At 38.3% G+C, this 26,036-nt stretch overlaps 1 protein-coding gene across 15 annotated transcripts in view; it reads left to right on the forward strand.

Annotated features, from left to right (window-relative positions):
- The window catches only part of TMCC1 (transmembrane and coiled-coil domain family 1), a 238,932-nt gene that overhangs the window by 191,993 nt on the left and 20,903 nt on the right, over nucleotides 1-26,036 (forward strand). The window lies entirely within an intron of this gene.

Consider the following 26,036-nt stretch of genomic DNA (forward strand, 5'->3'; position numbering starts at 1 on the left):
GAGTTAATTTTCTTAATTAGTTTCCTTCAAGTAAATTAATTAAGAAAATTAGTAGTTACCAAAGTAACCACGAAATTCCATTGGGGATTCATTCCATTACAAATCATAGTTAGAAAGGAAAAGAAGACAAATTCATACCTTTCAAAAATACTATCATCACTGCTTTGCTCTTGATCTCATTAGTCCTTTTCCTTTAGCAGTTCTTAGAAAGAATAAGATTGGGGTGGCTAGGTGGCATAGTGTATAAAGCACTGGCCTTGGAGTCAGGAGTACTTGGGTTCAAATCCGGTCTCAGACACTTAATAATTACCTAGCTGTGTGGCCTTGGGCAAGCCACTTAACCCCATTTGCCTTACCAAAAACCTAAAAAAAAAAAGAATAAGATTATAAGACTTCTATCACTGAATTCTTTTACCTTTTATGGCATCTTTATAGAGAGCTTTGCAAACCTATTAAAATGTGAGCTAGTATTATAATTGCTATTATGTATATCCCCAAATTTTATTTTAACCAATTTTTTTTTTATTTTGTAATACCAAGTAATCAATCCCTATCTCCTTTTTTGGTTACGTAGGATATAATAAATGAAAAGGGTTAAAATTCAGGGCATTTAAAATTTCAAAATACATTGTTATAGTCCAGAAAACCCCCTCCATGTCTCAAAGGCTCACTTGCAGCAGATTAAGCTTCAACTTGTGCCATGCTCTGAAAATGTCCATAACCCTCCTGCTTTTTCTCCCTCTTTGATTTGTTGGAATATCTCTGGTAACTCTCTACCTGTGACATCAGAAATGTGGAAACCAAACAGATACACTTAAATAAGAATCTGCCCTCCTCCCTGTAAAACTCATGAATTTTGGTTGCTTCAGAGAGCTTCCATATACTAAAAGTTATGGAAATAAAAAAAAATCATACAGAAACCACATGAACCTACAAAAAAGGGAGAACTAAATATAGTGGAGTAGAGGAAACTTTAGTCAAGTTCTTCTAACACCCCCCCTCCATACAATTTTAAAATAATATGTAAAATCAAATATTAGAGCAACATAGCTAACAAAATTTTGAGCTAAGACATTTTTTCAGCCCAGGACAGCTTAGGAAGTGATCTAGGGAGGTCTCTGACACTAGGGTGCAAGCTGGCCTAGAATATATATGATTCTGTGACAGCAATAGCTTCAGAAACTCTCAGAAATTAGGCATGGGGGTGATAAGAAGGAAAACAGATTAAGAGAGGCAGTGTGAAAAGCATAACAAACTTCTAAGTAGGGACAGGGTAAAATAAAAGATAAGGATAAACAGAAAAAAATAGGATAGTGGGAAATACACAGTAAACAATCTTAACTGAATATGAATGGAATGAAATGAATTAGAAAACAAAATCAACAATATGTTGTTTATAAAAATACATTTGAAACAGAAAGACACCCAGAGAATTAAAATAAGGGACTGGAGTAAAATCTATTATGTGCCTGCTGAAGTTAAAAAAAAAAGTCAGAGCTAGCAATAATGATGTCAAACAAAACAAAAGCCAAAATAGATCTAAATAAAAGAGAAAAATCAAAGGAAACCATATTTGGCTAAAAAGGTACCAGGGACAGTGAAGTAATCTCGTACTAAATATATTTGCATCCAATGGCATAACATCTAGACTCTTGAAGGAAAACATAAATGAATTATAGAAGGAAATAGACAGTGAAACTCTCCTGGTAGGACACCTAACTTCCCCCTCTCAGAACTGGATAAATCTAACCACAAAATAAATGAGAAATTAAGGAGATAAATAGAATTTTAGAAAAGTTAGATATAATTGGTCTTTGAAATAGATTGAATAAGAAGAGAAAGACATATACTCTTCTCAGCCAAATATAGCACCTTCACAACAATTGACCATCCTAATAGGATGTAAAACCTCACAAATGCAGAAAAGGAGAAATGTCAAATGTTTCCTTTTCAGACCAAAGAGTAATAAAAATTGCATTCGATAAAGGACCATGAAAGCAAAGATAAAAAATTAATAGGAAACTAGATAATCTAATCCTAAAGAATTAATAGGTCAAAGTACAAATCATAAAAATAATCCATAATTTCATTAAAGAGAATGACAGCAAGAAGATGGCATACCACAATTTATGGACTGCAACCAAAGAAGTACTTGGGGGAGGGGAAATTATATCAGTAAAAAAGAAAGAGAACAGATTAATCACCTGAACATATAACCTCCCCAAAATAGATAATCAATTGGCTAATTTGATTTTTAAGAAGAAAAAGAAAAACTAAACTACAAAAGTGAAAAATGATTGCACTTCAAACAAAGATGAAATTAAAGTAATTATTAGAAACTGTATGGCCCAATTATATGCTGATATTCCTGATTATCTAAGTGAAATGGATGAATATTTACAAATTTATACATTGCTCAGGTTTACAGAAGAGGAAATAGAATATTTAAATAACGCTATCCTAGAAAAATAATTTGAATGAGCCATCAGTGAACTTCTGAAGAAAAATTACTCAGGAAGAGATGAATTTACAAGTGAATTTTACTAATGATTTAAATAACAACTAATTACAATATTATGTTAAATCATTCAAAAAATAAGTAAAAGATTCCACCAAATTCCTTTTATGACACAAATATGATTGTGATACCTAACTCAAGGTGAGCAAAAACAAAGGAAAGTCAATTTCCTTAATGACTATTAATGTAAAAATGTTAAATAAAATACTAGCAAATACAGTAATATATCAAAAAGATCATATACTATAACCAAGTGGAATGTATATCAAAAAATGCAGGACTGGTTCAGTATTAGGAAAACAATAAACATAAATGACCATGTCAGTAGCAAAAACAACAGAAATCATATCATTATATCAATAAATGCAGAAACAAATAAAAAATTATTTTAAAAAGAGATCATAGAGAATTTGATTGTAACTAGTCTGAGGACTTCTTCTCTGAAAGATCTTTCATCTCTACTTTCTTTTCTAGGGCCCGAAGACTATCATTCCTCAAACTAGTGTGACTATGGCTTACTTGTATCCTTTCCCTCCATTGATTAAGACTCTCGTGGTCTTTACTCTAAACCTCTTTTTCTATTCCTCCCATTTTCCCTTCTCTCCCCCTTTCTAGACTATTCCACAACCTGGTGTTTGACTATGGTCCTTGGGCTTTTTCCCTTGAGTCATTTAAAATATAAATAAGAGTCTGTTGCTGAATGCTCTACTGGCCAATCTGATTCTTTTGTGAAAATTTCATCCCCAAACTGTTTGTTCAGATTGTGGGCATTCAAGGATATTTTGATTAACAAATATGAGACATAGCCTTTTTGATGAAATTGGTTCAGGTGTGAAAAAAGTATAGACAAATTTCTGGCTTCCTATGTTAGTGGCAGCAGTGGCCAAAGAAGAGAATGCCATAGTGTTATTTCAAGTAAAGGTCTTTATAAGGTATGATTGAACAACTGAACCTTCCAAGATTATAGGAAAGGATACAGTTGGACCTCAACTTCTCCTCTGCCCTAGGCAGAAGGGGATTGCCAAAGGAGTAAACTTACTACATTCTCATCCCTACTCCAGGAGACAAAAAAAGCAAAGTCATATCCTAGATAACTTTTTACATGCCAGTTCATTATATAAATAGTTTAAATATTTTAACAGTGAGTTGTAGTGAAATATATGCATTTTCTTAATATAAAAATATAATATATTTAAAAATTGCATGGCTTATTCTGATGGTTACGGAAATATTTGGATTTAGAGAGCAGTTCTTATGGTCATAGTCACAGATGTAGAGCTGAAAAAGTCCTCTGAGACCATCTTTTTTATTTTTATAGATAAGAAAACAGGCCCAGAGAATAGGATGTTTTGCCTAAGGGAGATAATGAATCAGATGTATAATTTTAGTTCCTTTGCAGACTTCCAAACCATTGCTCTTTCCACTGGATGATCTTAAATGTTAAAGAAAGCTCAACTGTGGGATCACCAGAAGGGACCTAAGAGAGCATCTAACCCAATTTCATCCTCTTGCAGATAAGGAAACTGAGCCCAGAGATGAGTAGAATTATTTGTCCAAGGTCACAAATTCAGTGTGTCAGATCTAGGATTCTTATTTAGACTTTATGTCTCCAAATCCAATATTCTTACCCCTCTTTCCTCCCATTACATGATGTTGTAACTCAGTTCGATTTTATTTATTGAAACTAATTTACTGTTCAATAATATCATATTTGTCTGAGGAATCTGCATATCTTCTGCGATCACCAAGTATTTCTGTACTCCCCCAAAAAAGGAATTCATGAGGACACTGAATAAATTCTACCTTACACATTGAAAACATGATAGCTCAGGGGGCAGCTAGGTGTTGCAGTGGATAGAGCACCAGCCCTCCAGTCAGGAGGACCTGAGTTCAGATGCAGCCCCAGACAATTAATAATTGCCTTGACTGTGTGATCTTGAGCAAGTCACTTAACCCCAATGCCTTACAAAAACAAAACAAAACATGATAGTTCCCTTTCAAAGTTTTGAGCAAAATAGAAATTTGTTTCTTTTCTGTATAAATGCTTCATTATATCCCTGATCTCATTTATTTGTATCCAGTAATGCAAATCAAAGTCTGTCTCTATTGCTCATCCTATGCAGTTATTACTCAGGTTCTCCCACAAATCTTGCACAGATTTTCATTTATATTATTATAAATAGCAGTGGACAGTTTTATAGTTTTGCATAGCTTCAGAAATGTTTGAATATATTTCATTGAATTAGGACTGCTTAATATTTAAGCATAACAACGAAGCAGCTCACTAGCAGACTCATAGCTTTCTGAGAATTTTTTTATGAAATGGAGGAAGGTAGAGAATAATTATAATTTGTTACTTAACTAAGTCATAGAAAATCAAACAAATGGTGTAATTACATGCTCAAGTTGTGATAGTTATATAGCTACATAGTGCTATCTATCCTTTTGTGTCAGTTTAGATACTAGTTGGGTTTAAAACTTATGAAATAGCCCTTTTAGTTTCAATAGTCCTCTGGTCTATATGATCTATATATGAGGCTGTTTAGAAATCTTCTTTACTGACTTTGGGACTCACCCACTGTCTTCTCCACCATGTCCCAGGAAGCTTATCATCCTGGAAGAGCTCCTCTGCTTTGGTGCTTCACCCATCACTTCCCTCTGGCTCTCTGGAGCTATAAACTCCAGACCTCCATTTAAGAAGAGAGCTCAGCTCAAACATCTCATTTCTCATCTGGCTGCACTATTTTGGTACTTCTTCAACAGAGTTCTCCACCATGCCCCTGCATCTGGTACCTTCTTCCACCCTCTCCTTTCCTCCCCAGCTAAGCTCCTTGAGGGCAGAGACTTTGTTTCTTTAGTAGATACTTAGTAAGTGTTGATTTACTGCCCAGATTTACTGCTCAGTTCAATGTGGTTCCTTGAGAGAGGAAGGAAAGATTTCAGGAGTCATTGTTTTAGCCTGGTCTTTATTTTTAAAAATTTGTCTAAAATGTTTTGAATTCAGTTCTGCTGACTTTGCCCAACTTAAAATGGAGTGTGCTGCAAGAAACTTAGTAGTCTGATGGGAAGATTGTTCCAGGCCACTCCGTACATTAATGACCTAAATCCCACAGCAGCACAAAAAGTGACCACAGCTTAAAAGTCCATAGGAACATCTTGTTAATCTGATTTCCATTTCTTTCACATAGGGATTCCTTTCTTCATTATAATCCCTGAATTGGAATCCTGAAACTATCCAGAGTCCTGGGAATATTGTGCTCTGTCTTGCTCAGTGTTCACAGGATTCAAGCTATTTTTTCTTCATATGTGTATTTGATCCATTCCACATTCTGGTTTGAACTGAGCTATGTATAGCTTAGTTGGTCAACTCACTCCTTTTACTAATGAGCAAATTGAGGCAGAAGACATGCAGCTTAAGCATAGAATTTTAGACCAAAATGGTCTGTCTATCCTTATGGCCATGAAAGTGCATTCCGATTACCTAATTTTGCAGAGGAGAGGCTAAGGCCCAGATAGAGAGGGATTGATTGACTTAGGTGAAGTGGCGCAGCTTGTTAGGAATCTTCATAGAAGAACTTGCTCTTCTTGCTGGAGGGAAAGCTTGTCATTCTTTCTCCAGTTGCCTTGGGTTCTACAGAGAATTTTTAAGAGAAAAAGTCTCTAGGAATTGTTCAGGTTTTCTGTAGAACATGGTGGGTTAGGAGTAAGTAGGAGCTGGTGATAATGCAGGGACATGGGTTCTGTCCACAATGGTATTTTTACTTTGAGCTTTGACTTCCTTCCATTCAGAAGGGTTTCCCCTCCTTTCTACAAGGAACTAGGTTTGGGTCTAGATGTTGAATGAAAAGCCTGAGATAGCAGAGTCCTTTTGTTCTGTTGTTCTCTTCTGAATGATAACAACTGATGACAATTTATAATGATAGAAAGTGAAAAGGATAAAGAAAATGAAATGTAAGTGGAGCCTAGTATCTTGTCAGCTTTGTTCTGCTTAAGACCTTAATCCCATAAAGAAACATACCTGATACCTTTCTCCTTCTCCCCCCTCCACCTCAGTCCTTGCTTAATTCTTAAATTAGCTCCTTCAAACTGCATCAGTTTAGGGAGAATTTTACCTTCTTGCCATTCCTTAATCCTTTGAAATATAGCTAATGAGAGGGTGGTGTGACCATTAGATTTGAATGCTCTGTACCTTTAAATTAACTAAACCAAAAGCTCTTTATGGTTTTAAAATAAATAAATAAAGATGCTCACATCTGGGAAAAATAGGCAGATACTGTCTGCCTTCCAGGGGAACTGCTCATTTGCATTAGCAGCTCCGGAGAGCTGCCTGCTCACAGAGATGCTTGTTTTGGCAAAAGCCTTCTGTTGATACAGCAAGTGCCCAGAGCCCTCTCCAGCTCCCAGATGTAGCAGCCGGGCGTGAGGTGGTGCAGGAGAGAGAATCCAATGCGGCTTGGTCCTGCAGGAATGCTCATGTGGTGTGGCTCTACCTGCCTCCATGTGCTGAGACAGGCATGTCTCTGAGCCTGAGGAGGGGAGAGGCCCAAGGAGCCCCCAGAAGAAGCCTCCCTGCGTCTACTGTTGGCTGGGGAGGCGTGTTCCCAGGAGCTCTGCCCTCATTTGCAGCATTATTCTCAGAGACCAAGCATCAAGTCCTCTGGGTGCAGCAGCTCTATCACAGCTCTTCTGCAATTTGGAAGCTGGGTCATATGGAAAGAGGCATTTATATCCAAGCAAAGGGTGTGATTTGTGATCAAGATATGAGTGAGCATGCTCTGACCGTACATGAAGGAAGGATGAGCTTTGTGGCTAGCAAAAGCAGCCGACTGGTCTTCAGGGGCTTGGGGTAAGGAAAATGTGTGATTTTCTTCTCTTTCCTATCTCGGGTATATATTCTGCTTCTAAAGCATTTTGCAGAATCATGTTTGACAAGGATAATGGTGCTTTTGGGAGGGGCAGGAAAGAACCATTCTGCCATGTACTTGTGACCTTCAGAAATAAAGTTTTTTTCTGCACTGAGTTAACATACACTAATCAGGAATGATCATAATGGAGGCTGTCAGTTCATAATTACTCATCTCTTTTCCTCCCATGAAGAAGGAATTGCCTCCTTTTCTACTACCCTTCATTTTGGTCTGAAGTGAGGGAGGAAAATAATTCTTTTTTTTCCCCCTCAAAGCTCTTTCCATTGGAACAACTAGTAGGCCAAGAATATAAGTGTTGAGGTGGAGGAAGCCAAAATGCTAGAAACTGCTATTTTGGTATCTGTGTGTTGGTGGATGTTTGCAATAGAATTCTTCTCAATGCTGCTAGAGTGGTTGTTATTGCTGCATTTATTTGACCTATACTGTAGTCAGTGCTTTTACATTCTCTACTTTCGACAGCCCCAGTTATGTTTTTCTTGGTTTTTTAAGATCTCACTATCTTAAAATTGAGCCTTTTTTTAAACCAAAAGTTGATCAGATTCTATTAAAGGAAAGAATTGAAGAGAGTAGCACTGAGGTGAAGATTGGCCTCTTCCTCTCAAAAACAGATAAGACTAATGATTTGATTTTATTTGCTAAATATTACCTGTGGCAGATTGGGAGTCTTAGTCCTTACCAAAACTTGTGATGAGAAGAAAATGGAAAATGGAAAAAGCTCTGCCTCTTAAATTGGTTTCCATTTCCTTTTTTTAAAGGATGAAATTTAAAGGAAAGTATTGTTTGAAAATCTGTTGACATTCTTGTCCTATTCAAATTGTCTAGCCCCAGCTCAGAATTTGCTCTCCATCTCCTCCATTTCTAGGGAGAAGAGGCATTCAAGTTTGCCAGCTTGATATGAAAGCATATCGTCTACAATCCTCCTTTTGCTGATTCACTGGTTATATAAGCCCTGCAAACAGTAGCTCTCACAAACTTAATAATGCTGCTGGGTAAATATTCCTTTCCCAGTAAATGCTTTGTTGTTTTGGGGGTTTTGGTAGGGAAGCTTTAAGAGGGGGAGGACAGGATTCACTGTGGAACCTTTCCCATCCATTTGCCTCATCCTTTTGGAAGTCAGATCACAAAGCTATCCTGTGCATTCCCAGGAGCTCCTGCCCTCATTTGCAGCATTTTTCTCAGAGATCAAGCATAAGGTCCTCTGAGTACAGTAGCTCTAGCATGGCTTGTTATCGGCCACCACTTTGCATTTGAATTTAGGCCAGGTGAAAACCAACTGGCAACTAATACACAAATAATATTGCATCATCTAGATGTAAACTTCTATGTTGTTGGAGACTCAGCATCAAGATCAACATTCTCTTGCCAGTTATTTCTGAAGCCAGAAGAAGAAATCTGCTTCTTTCATTCTGACTAGAGTAAATGAAGATTCTTCTTTGATTATTTGATGAGTCTTTAAGAGAGTTTCCTAGGAAGGAAACTCAATACTGTCACTTGTCCCTGACTCATTCCTGGCATTGGTCTTCATTGCTATCTAAAGCATCTGCTGATTTGGGCCTGCTATAGGCCTGTTGATGGTCTGACCCAACAGCTTGAGTGGAGAAGCAGGAAGGCTTGCCTTGTCCATTCTCTCCACTCTGGAGCTCCTGCCCTGGGATAGTGAAGGGGTCCTCATTGGTGACCAAGTGAGTTTGCATTTCCCCAGTCCATCCACACATCTACCAGTTCCATTTTGCCGTGTGGCATTCTGAGAGCAGGTTTCTCTCTTCCCGTTTCCACTTCACTCTGGGGATCAGTACTGGGTCATTGCTCCTGGAAAAGGTGTGTCAGTTGATCTCCCTGTGTCTCTCCAAAGAGTCTTCCCTAACCACTACACCCTATACAAATTGTATCCCCTAAGAAAATGGAAGTTTCTTGAAGGCAGGGAGAAGACAGGACTGCCTGGTTTGTTTGTTTGTTTGTTTGTTTGTATGTGTATTAATGGAAAACATAAATGCTTTTTTATTCATTGTATTGCTTATGGAACTCTTAGGACCCTGCTTGCTTTCTCTTATCTCAACACTATTTGGGATACATATTATACAAAAAATACTTCAGTCTAAGGTAGAATTAGGTTGGCCTTATTTCCTACTTAGTTATATTTCCATTTTAGTTTCTTTGATTCCTGAGGAATAATCCCCATTTTCCCTTTTATCATCTATTTTTAGGGCCACTGATAAGAGGTTTTCCCGTGATCAAATGGTTCAAATTCTGTAATTGTTGCCCAGATATGACAGAGCCACCAAGGCTGAAAGAAATATGACTATAGCTAACTCCATCTTTTCTCTTAAGTTCCTCTATTTTCTCTGCCTAGGTCTTTGGTTAGGTACCATTGGTATACATTTCAATGTATCATATCATCCTTCCCCCCTTAAATGATATTTTTATTGTTAAGATTTTTTATTCCAATAGAAATATAATTAATAATATATATTGTTTTATAATGCATGTCATCATCTCACCTCAGTCTCCAGGTTGAAAAAATATCCTTTACAAATATCATAATAAACACTTTTTTATTGCTCTTGAAAGCAATTTTTTTTTGCAAGGCAAATGGGGTTCAGTGGCTTGCCCAAGGCTACACAGCTAGGTAATTATTAAGTGTCTGAGGTTGGATTTGAACTCAGATACTCCTGACTCCCTGGTGGGTGCTCTATCCACTGCGCCACCTAGCTGCCTCGAAAGCAATTTCTTTTTGAATAGGACAAGAATGTCATTAGATTTTCAATCAATACTTGACTTTAAATGTCATTCTTTAAAATTTTTTTTCCAATTCCCTTTAAAGATAGTTTTCAATATTCATTTTTGTAAGTTTTTTTTTAATTCTTTCAAGGATTGGACTTCTACTGTAATGATACAGCATTTGCTATGAGGGCATTTACTCTAGACAGAATGCTCTAGGAACATTGCTGGGGTTTAACATTGAAGGCTTTATGGAGAAAGTCGGATAGCAAAGGAATGAGGTTTCCTCAAATGTGAATTAGGTTTATCTGCTAATATCTATAAAATGTGGGTTAGGTAGGTGATGCAGTGGATAGAGCACCCACCAGGGAGTCAGGAGGACCTGAGTTCAAATCTGGCCTCACACTTAAAAATTACCTAGCTGTGTGACCTTAGCCAAGTCATTTAACCCCGTTGCCTTGCCAATATCTATAAAATGTCAGTGTGAGTATACACTTTTAGAGGCTAGTTTATAGGAATAAATTTCCTTAGCAATATTCTTCTTATTTTATGTAGTGCAAACAAAAATTTAAAAAGGCTGGATTTTTTCAAATTAAATATAGATCTCTGAAAGAGGTAGTCTGTAGTTTGCCTCAAGCCAGAAGTTTTTAAAACTGGAAATAGCTTGATCTAATAACAGACTTAAAAATTGAATTGCAAATTATTAAATGATTACTTCAATTGTTACAACTTCAAGTTATAGTAGTTTAGAATCTCAGTAGCCAGCCCTCTGTCCTGCATAGGCTCCACAATTAGCTGTCAGTTTTGAATTTTTTTTTTTAGTTTTTTCAAGGCAATGGGGTTAAGTGGCTTGCCCAAGGCCACACAGCTAGATAATTATTAAGTGTCTGAGGCCAGATTTGAACTGAGGTCCTCCTGACTCCAGGGCCAGTGCTTTATCCACTGCACCACCTAGCCACCCCTCATCTGTTTTGAAATTTATAAAGCCTTGGATCCCATGACCTAGGTTGCTTTCTGCATTCTGGCAATCTAGTGCTTCCTTAAAGTACAGGTGGAAAGGAAGTGATAATACAGGTAACCCTTATTTTCCCAACCTGTCAATAAGGAAAGTGCTGAAAATAATAGTGGGCAAAAACAAAATATATTGTGACTTCTTATTCAGCCCAGCCCAGCATGCAAATTCCCATTTTTTCTTCAGTATCCCTTGAAGAATGAACCTCACTATTCATCTGCCACTCACATTTTCCCTTAAGGCTGCCATTGCCATTTCTCCATCCCTATTCTAATCAATACCTTTCAACCTAGCCATTCTTTCCCTCTACCCTCTGGATTCTAATTCCATAATGAATGAACTCCTCTTCATTTGAATCTCTTTCTCTCACACTCCTTCCTAGGTCATCCTCCCTCAGGTCCCAAGCAGGGTCACCATCTTCCTCTTCTCCTTAACATCTGCCTTTATATGAAGGCACTTTGATACTCACAAAGATGCTTCCTCAAACTCCTCAAGCTCCAGTTTCCCTCAGCCTTCTTCCTCCCATGATGTACTCTTCCACTCTCTCATCTGCACATAAGAATCTTCAAACTGAACAGCTCATCATTACCATTGAATGTTCCACTTTCCTACTTTAAAATGGACCATACTCTCCAACTATCCCAAGACTCCCAGTGCCTCACCCCTGCTAACCTTGCTTTGCTCTTGTTGGGTCCTCCAGGTCTTCCATTTCTCCAGACTTTCTCAAGTTAATATCTACCTCCCCCTGCTCAGATTTGACTTTCTTCCTCCTCTACTCTCAACCTAATCATTAGTCATTTCAACCCTACTTAGTTCTTTGCTCTCAAATCCCTCCCCATTATCCTGTTCATGCTCAACTCTTATTAAACCTCAGCCTTGGATTATTCCCACCATTCACCTCCTCACATTTCCTGATTCCTCCAACTGCTATTGTCTCTCTCCTAATCTAATTTTATTTAACTACTTTGTATATATTTGGTTTTTTTAACTTTAGATTTATGCTTGAATGTCTTGTCTCCCAGTTAGAATGTAAGTACCTTTAAGGGTAGCTATTATTTCCTTCTGTGCCTAGCATTGGATGTTTCATAAATATTTGTTGGATGGCTACCTCAGCAACCCATGGGTCCAGTGGGCCTTCATCATTCTACAGACATAACCATGCAGTAGAGACAAGCTTTTACAGAATTTTTCACAAAAATTACATCAGGGGAATTCTCAGGGAATTAAATTATCTTGAGTAAAAATTTCAAATGAGTTTGTTCACTTCCATCCTTTTCTTATTGTCAGCATTTGGCGGGGGGACCCACTGTGTGTAAATACTGAACACTGAACACTATAGAAAAGAAAAATTGTTCACTGATTTGGATGAATTTTTGTGGATTCCAAGTCTTCTAGATTGAAAAATAATCATACTTAAAAATAAATTTTACTTTTATTGAGAGCAAAGGGAAAACATGAGTTATAGAAAGCAGAGAAGCCTTTCAAGTCAGAAATTCTGTGACCTACAACATTGGTCCTTAAAGAGTATTTATATAAATCTGATAATGCTTTGACTGTTCAGATACATTTGTTTTTAATTATCTTTTAGAGAATTAAGAAACCTTATGCCTTGTTTGACATCTTTATATGTTCAGTCTTTTAAACCCTTATGTCTCAGGCTGAACATGCTTACTGATATAAGTCACAAAATTAATGAAGAAAAGTCCAAGAAAACTTAAGACGGCTCTTGAAAAATAAAGATAGCTTTCATTTTGCAACTCTAGCCTGAGGTCTGTAGGTCAGCCATGCTTAGGAGTCCTGTAGACTCTCCTTGCAATCCTTTCTCAGCTGCCACTTGAGGCCACTTTATCAGGGTGAGACTCCCACAATAGAGGGTATGAGGCATAATTTCCCTTTGACTGTTACTATAATTCAAGGTCATTTCTACTCTGTCCCCACTGTCACATTCTCCCTCCTTCACCAAAACTCCTTGGGACCCCTCTTGCCCACTAGCCTCCCTTTGATGAGATAGTACCAGCCCAGGCTTTGGCCCCTTTTGCTGTTTTCCCTGCAAAGGCTGGTTGAGGAAGGTGGTTGAGGACCTGTAAACAGTCAGGGTATGGCAGTAACTAATCTGGATGTGGTTCTCCTCAGACTAGCTAATGACATCCCCTGTCAAAGTCAGTAGGCCCTGCTTGTTTGTGTGTGGACAGTGCGCCCTAGCATCTCCTAGTTACGTGTGTCTTAATCTCCAAGTAATACTTGAAGAAACTGAATAGGATTATCCAAGAAACCCTAGCTTGCTCCCTGTCCTGGTTACACAGTTATGAAAATTATGAGCCAGAAAGCTCTATTAAGGTCTTCCTTTATTGCCTCATCATGGTGTGACAGAACTCTGGATTTTGGGCAGCTGTGGAACAGGGAAGAAGCTCTGGAAGAGCCTCCTAATAAGACTCTCTGGCATTTATGCAGCACTGCAAGCTTTGCAAAATATTTTTTATGCTGATCTCGTTGGCACCTCACAAGAATCTTGGGAAATAATTCTCCCAAGTCTGAGTTTCTGTTTTACTTACCTGATTTCAGATATGGTCTTGTGCCTTGCTTTGAGTTCGTTGACAAGGACTAACTTAGCTAAGTTGAGAGATGTTCATTATGAAAATTTAGCCCTTAATTAATGAAATAATTTTGGCCCTAGTATTGCATGAAACTATCTTCTAAAAAGTCTGGAAGAATTGTGATCCTTGGTGGAAGTATCCAAACTGATCAAGTCCCAGATCCTGGGATCTTGGGTGGCCAGAGCTAAACGAGTTCCTAAGACAGGTGCTCTTGTGTCCTTGTTGGTTTCTCTTGTCTGGATTTCCCCATTTTTCTTGCTCAGCCATCCCTGGCTCCATTCTGTGGTTTAAGTACACTCAGTGTTCTATCAAGGTATTTCAAGGCCAGGTCCCATATAGTGAAATTGTTTTAGTCAAACCACTTCAGTGAACTCTTGTAGAACCTAAGTCTTTCAACTATCTTGGAGACTGTGGAATTCATTCAGTCTTTGATTAAGCATTTATTAAGTATGTAATTTGTTAGAGACTATGCTAAGGGATGGAAATAAAACAGTCTGTGTCCCCAAAAAGTTTATATTTTACTGAGGTGAAATAAAGTAAAAATAGGGAAGTAAGTGTACAAATCATACAAAGGAAATATGACACAGTTGGTCTTTTCAAATGTTGTACTTTACCCTTTTATTGACCCAGATGATACAGTGTTTATAAAATATTCTATAGTAACGGTGATCTGTCAGGTAAACAATATGCAAACAATTCCCCCCCATAATTGAATTTCAGAATATTTTGATAAGATTTTGTGTTAAGCACAAATCCATTTAGCTTATCTATCTCAATATATTATATCCCTCACTTAGCACACACACATAAAACATTATATGTAAGCATTTGAAAGCAGTTCCATCGGACATTTTGTCATGAAAATAGCAGCACCAATCAATCCTAGATAGTACACCAAACAAATTGTATTTAATTGCTGTGGACATAGCTATCCTTCATATTCTCCCCTTTAAAGCAATGCATTACAATTAAGCAAAGAACAATACACAATACTCACCAAGGACCCCTCTTCTCCCACCCCACCCTCCAAAACTTGACCAGCCATAGGCCAAGATCATAGACTCCTATTCCCTCACAAAACTGTGAGGCGAGGCATATGACTTGGTTACTATTGGGATCCTCTTCCTTGCTTTTTTTGACATCACAGCTGGGAGGAAGCCTAGAGACCATCTTGGAACAACTTAGATTTATACAAGAAGAAACTTATGCCCAGAAAGGTTGAGATAGACCCATGGGTAAAAAGTAATGGTCCAAGTTCAGGGGCATGGGGAAAGGGAAGTGGGTGAAAGGCCCAACCAGACTTTGCCATGGCCTCCAGGACCTAGAGAGGGAGAACAAAAGTGCGAGAAGCCCAGGGGATATGTTGAGCCATAGGGCACTGACCAGCTTGGTGCCCAGCCTTGAAACCCCTGCTGGGCATGCAGGACCACTCGTTTTGCAATGCTAGCAGTAGTGTTTCAAAACCAAATGAAAGGTTATTGTCTTTTCCTCGTGCCTGGGTGGCATTCCTGCTGTATTGATGTCTTTCTAATGTCACAGGCTTGTACACTGCGTGAGCTGTGTACTAGAAAAGACCATGGACTTGGAAACCAGATCTGTTTTCACATTTTACCTCAGAAACCTCTTAGCTGTGTGACTTGAACTCAGTTTTCCCTTTTGTAAAATGTGGATAACTAACTAAAGTATTGACCTCCCAGGGCTGTTGAGAAGCTCAAAAAAATATGAAAAACACTATAAAATTTTAAGTTCTATAGAAATGTCATTTATTTTATATTTCCATGTCTATATACATGTGTGTGTGTCCCTAAGAAATGCTTTTTGAGTTTGAGAGTTGGCTCATTACATTCAGTGTCAGAACCTTTAATACATATTAAAGAACCAAGACATATTAGGACTATTGCTATAGTGATGAGAAGGGATACTACTTAGGATGGGGAGGCTTGGAGGCTACTAGGCCCAACTAAAATGCCAGACCTGAAATGGCATCTATGATTCTCAGCCCCACAGTCCCCCTTCCCTTTGTAAAAACCCAAGGTCAAACAGAGATTTCCATGGAAGGCTCAGTGAGAAGACCCTAACTAGAAAACTGGTATTTTCCAAGGGAGGTTAAGTAAGTCTCAAGGCAACTGAGTGAGTGCCCAGGTATCAGGTGGCAGGGCCCAGCAAATGAAGGAGAGGGAGGGGTGCCAATCCCTAAGGAGATCCATTCATTAGTCAGACTGCCAACAGAGCAGCAATAGAATGTGTGTCCTAAGTGCTGAGCCCAAACCTGGCAGACCTGGGTGGGTCACTCCCCAGGAGATCAGCTGGCCCTCATTTGGGGGCAGCTCTTATTGTTAGAAGGTCTTTCCTTGTGTAGAGTCAAAGTCACACAGTAATTGAACATCATTTTATTTTTAGCTAGTATTCTAATGCTTTCATTTTCCATTGGTACCAGAAAACAAAACTAGCACCATTAACTAATAAATAGAAAGCTAAAGATGACCTGAAGTAACCACCATTACTAGTGCCAGCAGATATTGTTGTTTAGAGTCCCTGTAATTCCCATTACAGCCATAGCTTTATCCTCTTCCTTGAATTAAAACAAATGTTACAGGAATCTCACCAAAATCCATTTCATAAAAGTGAAAAGACCACTTAAATTAATAGAGAACTCATTTCAATCTAAGTAAATCTGGAGTCAGGTCTTCACTTTTCTTCCCTTTGACACATTCTGGTCATGGGACCCTGGACAAGTCATTTAGCCTATAAGTGCTCTAAATCAGAGGGGGCAAACCCTTGGCTTTCAGGCTCAAGTGCCTCTGGAACCAGGTTAAAATGTATTTAAAAATATTTATCAAAATAAATAAAAATAGAATCAAATATAATGTGGCACTTTAAAACCAAGTCAGCACATGGCAGCAGGGATCCTTCTGACCTAAGAGTGGTCCTGTTAACATTTGAGTTGCACCCCAGCCTTCCAGACAGCCCCTGTAGACTGGGCTTCCCAGCAAGTGCTTGGCAGCATTGGCAGGGGGAGCTTCTCTCTACCACAAGACTCAGTCCCTTGCTATAGACAAAGATGACTTGGATAAAGAGGGGCCCAGGGAACCCCTTTTACTGTAGTTTTGCCAATAATCATCCCAGGCCAGGAAAATCAAGACTTCCCCCAAGTGGTCTGTGCCCCTGAGACTACAGCCTGTCTTCTTCTGTTTGTCCTGTGGTGCCCCGAGCAAACATTCAACTATATCAACTATAATCATAGTCCTGCACTTCAAGGGGCAAAGGCCACTTTAACATTCCAGCTATTACCTGGTATCTCGAGTTTGCAGGTTCATTTGCCCTCTATTTGTTTCCACAGTTGAGTCCAGAATGTTTCTATTTGCTGAATCACATTCTTTTTTCACTCCTCTTCAGGTCCTGGGCAGAGCTGTTACTGCCATGTCTGCCCTACCTAACTGGATGACTTTCATGAATTCTTGGTACAGAAGTTTCCTAAAATAGGCTATTTCTTGTGGGGCACAATGCTGGTAGTCAAAGCTTTGACAGTCTTTTGTTCTTGCTCTAAAATTTCCTCTGGGAACACACCAGCAGCTTCTTTGTTTGCATTAATCTCCCTGGTTCCTTGCTGGCTTAATTATTTTGCTTTGGGTACTTTAATGCTAGGACAAATCCCCTTACCCTGCTATATCCCCAAGTGTCACCTTGGCCTGGCCAGACACCCATCCTCTGCCCTCTCTCTTTGTACAGTCCTTAGCAGTCTACATCTCAAGTTATATTCTGGTTACCTTGTCCATGACAGATAGACATTCATTCTTTATATGGGGTTGTAAAGAGTTACTTTGGTTATTTGGGGAGGGGGAAAGGGGGGAAAGGTAAGGAAGACAAAGTGAAATGGAAGTAAAGATGTTGCAATAGTTACTTGAGAATTACCAGAGTCACTTCTAAACCCAATATGGCCCAAATTCACTGACCTGGGAGTCAGGAGATGCAGGTCCTAAATCATAGTGTATCCTTGATCAAGTCACTTCCTATATTGGATCTGGTTTCTTTAGTCAAAATAAGAAAATTGTACTGGATGATATCCAAAGCCCTTTCATTCTATAACCCTAGAATTCTATAACTTCATGGCTCTCACACAGTGAGCTGAAGTGATTGTTTGCAGAACCCAGGTGGGATTTGGCCTTTATGTATCATAGTCTGATACTTTTTGGGAAAAAAGTCTCCAATTTCTGCTCATAAGGCCAGTCTTGTTGCCATTGACCTTTCCTAGGCTTCTACAAGTGTGCTTTATATCATCATGCTATACTCTCCTCTTTTCTAGTTATTTAGTTGATTTCCATTGGCAAGAGGCACAAGGTCAGAACCTATGCAACCTGAGATTTGACACCTGTTTATCTAGAATGAAGAGTGTGATATCTTCATTAATACACATGATTTTTCCCTTGACCAGAGAAAAATTCCACCAGCTGCTCTGAACCATTAAGACACACTTCTTCCAATTGACAGTCTGCCCAGGCTGTGGAGGCAGAGCACCTGATTGCCAGTGTCATTTCTGCTGCGTTGGAACTGTACCACGATGGAACTTAAGCTCCATTTTCTTCATTGTAAAGGCAGGGGAGCCTCTGGGGCCCCTTGCAATGCTAGATAGCTGATCCTATGATCTTGGGTTCTGGTCATGTCCTGAAGGAGATACTCCTCTGTTAGCTCCCTACCACTTACTACTGCTCCCTTTACCCCTTTCTCTCCAGAAAAAGCATCATGGGCCACTAAGAACTGACTTGACATAAGGCTGAACAGGCCAAAATTCCCCTCCAAACAGGATTTTAACCTTCACAGGTGAATGAAAAAAAAACACACCTCAAATTATCTTCATTCAGAATATTAACATGCATCTCATTATTTAATAATTATATATATTGCCTTCACCCAGCCAGATTATAAACTCCATGGGGCCTATTATCTAACATAGTACCGAGAACATGGTAGACAATTAATGTTTTTTGATTGATTTTGCTCCTTGATAGATACTATAATGAATTGGAATAAAACATTCTAAATTGACTGTTAATATTCTAAATTTGGATATCACTTCTATGTAGAATTTTTTAGTAATCTGGGAAGCAGCAGTACCACTAATTGAAAGCTATTTGTCTTCAATAAATCATCATCATAACTGTTTTAGGATTCATTTCCATTAAAACCATACTGGTTCATAAAAGCTCTCAAATATGTTGGACATAACCTGAGATGCTGTGGCCACAAATTAACTGCCTTTTTCAAAGCCTAAGTTTAGAATTCATTTCTCCTACTTTATTCCCCTGAACTGGAATAATTAATCCCCTCTCTTCATCACCTTACTTAACCAATTGATGCTGCATCATAAAATCCCTTAAGGCTGCATTAGGATGGCCCCGTCCTCTCCCAGACAGAGGAGGTTCTGGGCCCTTACAGAAAAGCTTCGTTGCTACTGACACCACAGTTGATTTTTTATTCTTCAGTCCCTTGACTAAAGAGAGTCCAATATGTCACATCCTCAAACATAACTGAGAAAAGGATTGAGTATCATTTCTACTGTGAGAGGATAAGGATGGATATTGAGAGAACATTAATCACTCGTTAAAATAAGAGAACTTCTTACCCCAAGTATTGGTTGTTTTTGTTAATGTATAGACCAATACCTATTAAAAATTTAAACAAGAATCATGATTAATATGATTAATAAAAGCAGTTTCATTCAAGGCACAACTCATGAATCACTTCATTTGGTGATCCTTCACTGGGCCAGCCTGAGCTCCCTCTTCCTCACCCCCTCAGCCAGTCAGTACCTCCACATCATTTCCCCCATCCATCCCCTTCATAGCATGTTCACAGTCCTGGCCCTGGTTCAGGCCCTCCCCAATCCTAGTGAAACACAGCTGAGCCACCCCCAGGTGGTCCCCCTGCCTGGGGTCAGCCCCCAAAGGACCCTCTTCCCATGGTCCAGAAACACAGCTGACTAGGAATCCCAGAGCAGCCCATTGCCTCAATTCCACTCTGGCTCCAGGAGATGATTCCAGTTCTGTCAGGTTGGACCTGCCATCCCACCCCAGCCCCCCATGTCTGGATGTCTTTGTCCAGCTGCAGTTCCCCCTCCTCACCTCTTCTGTTAGTTTTAAGAAAAGAATTTGGAAAACATTTATAATTTATATTTCCTTTTTAATACCTTCCTTTTGTAGGCCTTCTAATCCTTTTTGGGGTGTTCACAGTAAGGTACATAACTTCTTAGAAGCCAAAGCAGATTACTAAAATATTGCAGATGACCAGAGACAAACCAGAACCCAGGTCTTCTGACATTATTGCTGCTATTTAGTTTTTATCAGCTTTCTTCTCCTTAATTTTAGTATCTTCCCTCTGAGATCATCTCACCTTTATCCTTGTTTGTACAGCAGACCTGTTATCCAAATCCCCCTCCTCTCTACCCCTTGGACTCTGAGCTTGAGCTTCCTGGGAGCAGAAACTGGTTTGGGGACTGGGGGGGGTGAGTGGAGAAATACATTTGTATTTCTGTGTATCCCTGGTGCTTAGCATAATGCCTAACATATAATAAATGCTTAGAAGTTGACTAAAGGAAGAGCAAATAATATGATTTCGTTTTTGTCAGTCCTCTGTATTTTCTTGACACCCCTCCCCCCCTTTGAGGAGTGAAGGTTTTAGAGAAGCCATCTAAGGAGCTTGAGATTTTTGTAGATTTCCCTTGGATGTATTTTCCTTGAATTCAGAATAAGGAGTTGTATGAAGTAGATGAAAAAGAGTTAGTGGTCAGAGTAACCAATTCGAAGTTAGACACAGCTAGATTCCAGTCATAATGTGAGCAAACCACATTCTACCTCAGTTTCATAATCTGTGAAATGCATCTGTCTCTTAGTTCTGTTGGATATAATCCAAAGGAGGTCATTTATATAAGGAGTATTAGTCTTAAAAGCTACAAATTCCAGTTATTACAAGAAAGGAGAGACAAGGGTCGAAAAGAAAGCATTTTAAATAGAAAAAAATGGCAGCATATTTCTGTTTGGACAACATTTCTTCACTGATTTTCTCATTAGTAGCAGATTCTTTGGACATCAGACTGTCTCATTTTTTGATTGAGCAACTGAATCTGAATCCCAGCAATCAAGTTAGATTTGATGATTCCTTAAAAAATAAAAATCTTAATGTACAGATGTACAGATCCTGCTATCTTTTCAAGGCTTCCTTCTAGAAAACACTTTGATTCTGCAAGCAAAATAATTTTGTTTTCCATTGCACTGAGGACTCTTGGAATCTAGGAGAGCAGTACAGTGGTTTCTGGTACATTCTTGGATCATGTCATAGACCTATGACATGGGAAAGAAAATCGTTCCCTGACGTTTTTAACAGCAATCATGCCTGGGAATCATTACCCAGTTGTTTTTGAGACAGATGTTAAGATTAGTATATGTTCTTAAAGAATTCAGATCCCAGATAGATAGTAGTTTTGCATTAGAAACTGGGTAAGATATAATTATTTGAAGATCTCAGAAAGTGAGGAAAGGAAATGGTAAGGGGAAAGAAGCATATGCCAACATTGAAAGAGGTTGAGGAAGAACCATCCCTGTTTCATAACTAGGTCTTAGGTCCTATAAGATCTGAAATGATGTGGTATCTTGACTCGTCCCTCTTTATAGCTGATATTCTCAACATTTGGTTTTTAGGCTACAAATCTCACTTTCTGGAAGAGATTCTCTACCACCTATGATCACTCTCCTCCAACCAGATATATCCCCTTTCCCCTGAACTGAAATAGATGCTGACAGCACAAATTTTAGTTTTTCAGCTCTTTCCATGTTGTTAGGAACCACTGGATGACTTAGGAAAAAATAAATTTAATACTATATTTAAAATAGTATCTCGACAAATGATTTCATCATTTAACTTTTTTCTGAATTTACAAATAGCCAATTACTTAGAAAAGATTTTTATAGTGTACTTCTAGAAATGAGCTTCTTACTCTATAATGAGAATCAACATCTTCAATTGTCATTTGAATTCCTAGCAGCTACAGATAGATAGTAACTGGGAAACATGGAATCATACACAAAACCTTAGAACTTGACACTTTAAATCCCCAAGCAGTGAAGATCCACCAAGACTCACTCCAGTTATTTTATAAAAGTAACTTAAAAAAATAAAAAATAAAATAAAATCATTCAAAAGCAGAAACATCTGATGGAATTTTGCAAACTGACAGAAAAGAGTCTGGGAGAACCCAGTTGATGGAGAGATTTTTTTAACCGAGGACTATAACTCCAGAATAAGAAAAAGAGGATCTTCTACAAATCTAGTCTCAGTGTTTGGGTGTTTTCCCATCTGGTGGTGAGAAGGAATGTGCAAATGACTCAAGATGACATAACGATACACTTTAGAGAAGCTAAGAGGGAAATTCCTAAGACACAAGGAATAAGAAGTTGTATATGAAATGAGAGTTTCACTTCAACACTTCTGAGAGGACTGCCAAGGGAAAGACAACTTTTAGTTTTAGATAATGAAGAAAGAATTGTTTTGGTTTTTAAATGTATTGTTTGAGCATGAATTAAAATACCTCTTAAACTAGAAAATGTGTTTTTGTATCGTACAAAACTTTATAGAATAGATATTCTCCTTACAATTGGCAGAAAAGTTAATTTCTATGAAATGAATTCTATTTTCCTTTTGGCCTCCTTTAGATCAGTCATAGAAGTGGAAATAAGAAGGGAACTCTCCTTTAAGTATAAAAAAGTCTGTCTTGAGACATATAACTGTATCCCTGACCTTCAACTATGAATCTGATTTACTTAAAGGAATTCTAATATTCTGAAAATTGCAGAGCAACTTAGAATATATTGCTTAGGATACATGCAAACCAGTTTCATTGTGTTGAAAATAAGTATGTTGACCATTCAGGATCACTAATTCACATTTTACAGGACTTATCAGGGAGAGCTGTGGACTCCTTAGGGAGAACTAAGGAGCCCAGCTCTTCTCCTGACATATGCCTGGGGACAGGTTTCTTTCTCTATTTTACAAGATCACATCTTTCCACTGAGACTACATTCAATAAGTCTTAGATTTTACCCTATTCCAAAAGGCTGATCTGAATGAGTCCCAACCCTTTGTCTTAATCCAGACTGCTCTCATGGGGAGTATCCCTGGGTGACTTGACTTGGGTTAAGTGGTGCAGGGGATAGAGCCCCGGGTCTGGAGTCAAGAAGACTCTTCTCCTGAATTCTAATCCAGTGACCCTGGGCGAGTCATTTTACCCTGTTGGTCTCAGATCCTCATCTGTTTAATGAGCTAGACAAGTAAATAGCAAAACTCTCCAGATCTTTGCCAAGAAAATCCCAAAGCAGGTCACAAGGGCAGACATAGCCAGACATAACAAAAAGGTCTGTGAAAAAAAATTCATAGGATGCTCAATGGAGAACTGAAAGTGAGCTCAGAGGCCATCTGATTTGACCTTTTCATTTTTTAGATGAAGAAGCTGAGACCCAGATAGGTTAGGGGACCTTCTCCAGGTCACACAGTGACTGATGTTAAGAGCTAGAACTCTTTCCAGTGAGTTACGCGGTTTTCAGGTTGAGTTTAACCCATCTCCTGCCATTGACATTGCATCCCCTTTAAGATCCCTACTGCCATCCAGTAGCCCCTATGTCTTGTTTGGGTCTAAGATGTCCACCTGAGGTCAGTGAGCAGAATTCAGATTCCTGGAGGGTTTCCCTTGTCCAGAGCTGCTGGACATGGGAGTAAACCTCTTAGGAGAGTCTGGTGCTCTTGGCTTGGCCAGAAACTTTTCATTAATGCATTAGAGATGCTGAGTTTTACTGCTGGTGACTCCTTCTTCACCTTATACCTGACTGCAGTGGAGTGAGGAAAACAAGAAGAGTAGTCTGAACAACGATTAGCCCATTCAGTAAGCATTAAACAGTCACTAGGTTATGCCTAAGAAGACTTAGATAACACTTAAGGAAACGTTTTCTTTAGTCTGTAAATATTTACAATGAAATACAATTGTAACTTTAGACCATTAGAAATCAAAATTAAAAATCCACTTTTAATGAGAGGACTTTGATCTTTCTGTCAATTCAATCAGTATTACTGCTTTAATATAATTTGGATTTTTCTTTGGGTTTTTTTGGAGGGGTTGTTTTTTGTGGGGCAATGGGGTTAAGTGACTTGCCCAAGGTCACACAGCCAATAAGTTTCAAGTGTCTGAGGCCGGATTTGAACTCAGGTTCTTCTGACTCTAGGGTTGGTGTTCTATCCACTGTTCCACCTAACTACCACTAGTTTGTATATCTAAAAAAAAATTATAGAGACTTTCCCTTTAAGGACTTTGTTCCTGACTCATATGATATCATCTTGCTTCTTCCTTTCCACTCCCCCAACCCCAAAGTCTTTTAAAGATAGTGCCAGTCTTTTACTGGGGAGGAGTTGCTGAGTAATGGGGTGATTCATGGTTTCAGGTATTTTAAAACTACTTCCCTGACAAAATAATGGGTTAGTTTTATTTAAAGAATGAAGTCTGAGGAGAACTGCTATCAACTGGATTGTTGTAGACATGTTAACAGATGTGAGTGGTGGGAACCATGCACTGGCAGAAATTGCTGTGGCTCAGGAAAGCCCAGGTAGGACAGAAATAACATTCCTCTACACCTTCCTGAACCAGGTGATATTCTTTTAGTAAAGGTGGTTGAAAGTCTCTTTTGCATAGATATTTTTTAAACTTAACTTTCATAAACAAAGCTTGTTTATCTATATACCAGTTAATATTTTTACCCAAAAGTGTGATCCATGTATATCTATATAAATTCTGCTTCTCTTCCCTGAGGAGCTATCAAGTTTTTCATCCATTTCTAATTACCTCTTCAGTAAGTTACCAGATGGGTTGAACAGAAAAACCACTATTCCCAAGCCTCTAAAGGAGAACTAGAGACCTTAGAAACTTATTCTCTTTTTCCTGTTGCCTATATGACATATATACATTTTTAGAGATAGTCATCATATTAGGTCATTTAAATATCAGTTCAGAATCTAAAACAAGAAGTACATGGGAGGAATTACAGCAGTCTATCAACTGTTGGCTTCTTTTTGCCTCCAAGAAAAGTGGCAAACTCTTTTAGATCCCCCTGGATTTTTATGACTGTTGTGGCTTTCTTTTCCCTAGAGATAGAAGCATTTAAAATGCCAGTTTCCATATGGCACCTAGAGTACTGAGTTAGATCAACTCAAAGGAGCTAAACAGAATCTGAAAGAATCCATGGATCATGAGGAATCACATCTCAAACTACTTTGTGATTCCAGGCATCCTGAATATTAAGAATTGTGACTTCTTTTCTTCCTCCCTCCTGCTACTACCCCACCAATTGTCATTTCTCAGTGGTCAAGACTCCCATAGAAGATGCATAGAACACAAAGCAGTGAAACTAAAAACCTACTGATCCAACAAATTTAGCAGAATTGAGAATTTTCAAAATAATGGCAGAATGTTTAAGTTCCTTACTTGTTGCTTTCAAATGTTAAAATGTGTCATATTTTGGTAGTTATTTTGTTATTGATTTTTTCATAGAGTAGTTTCTAAAACTCTTTTTGCTCCTATTCCTCTCTTGTTCTCTATCATTCTCTGGTAGGCATCAGAGTGGATGTTTTTTCTCCTAAATAATAGACTCTTATACACTCCCCTATTTTTGATTCCCAGTCTTGAGGGAATAATTTGACTTTCTTAAACTTAAATTGACTCTCCTTTCTCCTCTTTCTCTCCAATTTCTTCATGTGGTTACCCGTAGAAAAGAAAAATGTGTTCTCACTGTAAGACTTGATCTAACTTGGAGCCTATTGCTTGACTTGACTTTCTGGGATTTTAGCTCTTTCATGATTATTTCTCATTATCATGGATATTGCCATATTCAGTCACCTATTTGCAGCTTATTATTACTGTGTGTTATCATGCCAGAATTTGCTACAGATTCTAATACATTAAGAAAAAAATGCATTTTCAACACTATTTTTAAAACTCATTTTTAAAATACTTTTTAAAAATCAAATCTCATCAAATAGTCCTGCTTTAAATGGATTACTATAAATGATGTTCATTTCTTCTCACAAACTCTTGCCATTTCTAAAGATGTCTTTTCATCAACTTTTGCATTTCAAAATCTACCAGGTAGGGAAAATTAAATCCTATACTACTTTTGTTCATGATATTACAGAGCAAAACTATTAGTTTTGACTTTATTTGGGTAAAAAGACACAGCCAT

The sequence above is a fragment of the Macrotis lagotis genome, chromosome 8 (assembly GCF_037893015.1).
Source record: "Macrotis lagotis isolate mMagLag1 chromosome 8, bilby.v1.9.chrom.fasta, whole genome shotgun sequence".
NCBI lineage: Eukaryota > Metazoa > Chordata > Mammalia > Peramelemorphia > Peramelidae > Macrotis > Macrotis lagotis.